This window comes from Ambystoma mexicanum, chromosome 7q (assembly GCF_040938575.1).
Source record: "Ambystoma mexicanum isolate Mex_15411 chromosome 7q, UKY_AmexF1_1, whole genome shotgun sequence".
In the NCBI taxonomy this organism is placed as follows: Eukaryota; Metazoa; Chordata; class Amphibia; order Caudata; family Ambystomatidae; genus Ambystoma; species Ambystoma mexicanum.
The window spans coordinates 799,613,624-799,618,377 of record NC_090941.1 but is presented as its reverse complement, the minus strand read 5'-3'; positions in this window follow the sequence as shown (position 1 = coordinate 799,618,377).

The following is a 4,754-nucleotide window of genomic DNA, read 5'->3' as shown; positions in this document are numbered from 1 at the left end:
GATACATCTTTTCCTTGCTCCTAAGTCCTAAACTTAGAGGACCTAAGAAAACACCAAGCATATCCACCTCGCATAAGGGAAGGGTATGTGAGAAACCAGAAGGTGTCTCACCCGCTAGCCCTCAGGGACTTGTCATCCAGGTGGCCAGGACCCGGTGTCATACCCCGGTTTCCTAGGTGGCGGCGCCTGGGGGTGCCTAGCAACACCTGGAGGCTACCCTGGCGTCTTTCACAGCACTATTTGGCGCACAGTGTTCATCAGACTACATTTCCCATCAGCCCTCCTTCCCGTGGTCACGTGACACGCACGTAATGCGCTTCCACGTCTTCCCGTGACCGCCGTATTTAATTCCTAGTGTTTCAAACATTGGGTGCTCCTTAACTGAATTAGTTATGAGCACTTGTATCCTGGTATCTATATTCTGTTACTTCTATCCGGTTTGTGAATAAGGACTCTGCCTCTGCCTTTGTCCTTATCTGGTCTCCCGATGCCTGGCTCCCTCTGCTGTCCCCTTGGATTATCGAACTCGGCTACACGTTATATCGACTTATTTTTGCTTATCCATTATGTTATGACGCCTCTGATTTTTGGACCTTGCTATTCGTAGGGACTAGCGTGATAATAATGCTGCAATCCCTGGTTTAAGTTTATTGTTTTCTTTTTGTGAACTTTTATTTAGCACTCATTGACTCACCAACTCATTCAAGATTCCTGAACACATCAGTGGCCTATTGGATGCTTTTCTGCTCACCAGATCACTAGTTGGATTGCATTTTGAACCCTTTGGGATGCTCTGCTGTTTCCACACTTGGATTGCTTTTTGAACCCTTTGGAACGTTCTGCTGTTTTCACATTTTGGATTGGTTCTGAACTATCATTTTAGTTTGCGCCCTCGTGCCGTTCGGGTTAGGTGGCGCTGCACAACTGTGTTGGATTTGGGACTTCCTCTTTTCATCAAACACTGCCATCACCTTTTCACTGAATACAAGTAGGTTGCTGCTATTCTTCTTCGGCTGAGCAGGTAAGAGTGGGAAATCGTGGGTGGCAATTGCTGTATTCCGGCATTCCTGGCTGCGTTTTCTGAACTGTTGTATTATTCTTTGTTGCCCTAGCTCTGTTGTTGCTGCTCCTGCCTTTTCACTCAAGCCCCCGGCCTAACAGGTGTATTAAGTTCCTGCAAGCTGTGCTCTTGGGGGGAAAGTCTTTAATTACATCGCGTTCTAGACTTTCGCAAAAGAGTGAAGGGACACCCAAAGTGGGAGTTGTATCTGCATCGCCTTAGATTGTGGTATCGTCTCAGGTTGTGACAGATTAAGGAGCCTACTATTGCCTGTTGGTTATGGATCCTGGGGCGGATCCAATGGCTGCTCTTATGCAGGCCTTTCCTGCCTTACGTAGCGACATGGCATCTGCCCATGAGACTTTACATCAACGCATGGACGTATTACAGAGTTTTGTGCAGCCATTACCTCACAATTAGGAGTTTGGTGACGCTGCTGCCACAGCCTGTACCCCCAGTAACCTCCTACTCCAGCCCCGGTTGTTCTTCCAGGGCCTTTTCCTTTGGCCCCACCGGAACGCTTTTTTGGGTGACCCCAAAGCTTAACGGACTTTCGTGAATCAGTGCTGCTTGAATTTCCTTTGGCGCCCTTTGGCGTTTCCAGACGCTACCACTAAGGCAGCATTTGTTCTTTATCACTTGGGTGGCACTGCAGCAGCATGGGCTAACCCGTTGCTAGAAGCAAACAACCCAGCTCTGTATGACTTTGATGCCTTAATTCAAGCGATGAACAGTGTTTTCGATATGCGTAATAGAGTGCAGACCTCAGATCTGGAGTTCCTGGCTATTAGCCAAGGCAGATCTCCTGACCTATCTCGCCCGCTTTAATCAATTAGCGGCTGAGACCACGTGGCCAGAACAAAAGAAGGCAGCTGTATTCTATAAAGGACTATCAGATGAATTGAAAGATGCCCTGTCTGTGGTACCTGCTTTTCCATCCGGTTTTCCTGAATTATTGGACCTAGTCTTGCAGGTCCATGCCCAACTTCGGCAAAGATGTGGGGACGTCGGTTCCCCGATATTCGCACCTCTTCCAGATCGGATGGAGCTACTCCTGCTTTACAAGGAGATGCTGAACCCATGCAAATAGGGACAACCAGGGACCCATTAACAAAGGCCGAACGAGAAAGGCGTATGGTTAACAATCTATGCTTGAATCACTGTATTGGCTGGTCCTTTGTGTAACTTGTTCTACTGCTCATTTAAACACTTGAGATAAGTCTGGCTGCTCAGCCATCGCAACCACTTTACTGTGTAGTGGAGGCTTGTACCAAAGGTGATTTTGTGCTTACACTTGTAGTCCTAATTGCCTGTAGTGTTCCCAAAGGGTACTGCAGGTGATTCTGCCTAACACCACTGCAGAGTTTACTATAGTATCCCTACCCCTAGTGTTAAGGGTAACTGGGGCCCTGGGATATACTTCTTCTGCGTGGACACAAGTGATCTTAATTGGTCTTCCCAGCTATACCTCATCAGCGTAGATCAAATCAGCTCTTACCCCCATTTGCTGGATGCCAGAATCTATTAATGCAGATACGGGGGTTCCATTAACCTTAATGGGCTTGTGGGTCTGAAAAGGAGTAGAGAGACAGAAACAATTGCTGACCACTTCTAGGTCGGTCTCTTTTGTGGCCTCTGTTTCTTCCCATTCTTCTCCTCCCATACAGTCTTCATGGGTTCTTCTTTCTGATTTTTAGGGAACTGTTTGGCCATATGCCCCTTTGTGCCACAGGAGAAACAGATGGGGGATAGAGTCATAGAGCTGTTTCCCTCCTCAGGCATTGTGAAACTTTTTCCCCTAAAGGATGATTGTTTCTTCTCTTCTGTCTTTTTAAGTTCCCGGGGCTCTACTTTTATAATTTTTAGGTTCTTCTCTGTACTGTACCGTAACTCCTTAGGGGTATTATTTTAGGATTTACTTTGGGGTCATTCCCTATATCCTCACCTTTATGCATGAATCTTAATGTCTGGTGGCTTCTGCATAAGCTTGGGCAGTCTCGATTGTGTTATTCAATGTCGGTTTAGTTAATTCTAGAACCGCACATTGTAGAGAGGGCAGTAAACTATTAATCAACTGCTCTAAAGCAAGAACTTCCATCACCTCTGACAAGTTTTTTTCCTAGCCATTGGGACAAGGTGTTTAGCATTTTGGCCCCCAGTTCTAAAGGTGTTTCACTAGGAACCATTTTAATTTCTCTGAATTTCTGCTGATAAAACCCTTTGGTTTGGCATACTCTATGTAACCGGCCTTTTGATTTCCTCAAAAAAGGTAGTTCCTAAGTGGTTAAGGGTCTGGTAGGAGACTTGCAACTCTCCTTTCAACAAAGGAGCGAGGTAACAGGTTTTAATTGCATCACTCCACTGAAACTGTTAGGCTAATATTTCAAAGTTAAAAACAAGTCTGTGATCTTCTCCCTCTTGGTAAGGTTGTAAGATACAATGTGGGAGAAGTGGTCTTTGTTGATTAGCCGCTATTTTCTCAATACCCTCCTGATGTCTCGGGTCTGCCTTTATCTGATGGTACACAAGGCGTTCTAATAAGGCCTCTAGGGAATTCATTGTGGGATTATGCGGTAGTTGAACTGGTGAATTAGGAATTCCTTTCTACTTTACTGATTTTGAGTCTTGGGAAGTCTCTGATATTACTTCTTCCCAGTCCTGGGAATTCCCCTTGTCCTCTTTGTCTGTTTCAGACATGTCTGAGGGTTCACTAGGGGTTCTTCACGGTCAGAGGTCTCTGATCTTTCTTCCTCTGACATATCAGAGAGAGCTGGCCCATGGGGAAGTGGCCTGGTCTCCTCTTCTATAAGGTTTCCTGGATTTTCCTGGATGGGGGTTGTTATATCCTCCTCACTCCCCGAGCTCTCTGGTAATAAGGAGGTTAGGTATTTTCTTACAGTAGGTAAAAGGGGTGGTCTTTCAGACTGGGTTTTATTCCTAGTAGTCCTATGTGTGGTAAGCCTTCGCCTGCCCTGGCCATGCACATCTCAGGGTTCCTCTACTATTTATCAGATGGATTAGTATCCCAACCCTGACACCACATGTAAGGGTGCAGAAGAAGGAGACTGATACACAGATGGAATGTTTGGGACTATACACGCTTATTATTAGATAATGAAAAGAAAGAGAAAACCTAGCTTTCCCTAACTCTAAGAGGGGTTTCCCTTCCTCAACTAAAATATTAATGTATTGTATTGTAGTAGTCATTTATATAGTGCCTCTTCCCATTTGTATGGCATCAAAGCGCTTTGGGGTAGGAACGCCTTTGGGGGCCTAAAGTCCAGGTTTCGGAAAGTTCTCAGAGGAGGCTTAAGATGTGTCTGTGTTCATTTGGTCAAAATTAGGAATTAGGATGGTTGGCTGGGCTCCAGTAAGCAACCCAAGAGCCCAGGCATGTGGACGGGTGCTTAGGGAGGTCACGACAGAGCGCTAGTGTAGGAGACTCGATATGTACCCAGCTAGACTGAAATTGGTCGTAGGTTGTCGCTGTATTCTAATGACATGGGTGTTGAGGCAAGTCTTGTGTTTCATTGCGGAGAGGTTATGTGAACAGCTAGACCAAATTAAAGGATAATGTGATTCTCTAAGCGCAATAGACAGATTACTATTATAGTCTTACTGCATATCTTCCATGTTCTACAAACGCTAGCCAAAGGAGTCTGCTAAGTGTGATATCAAGGATACCTGCATATAA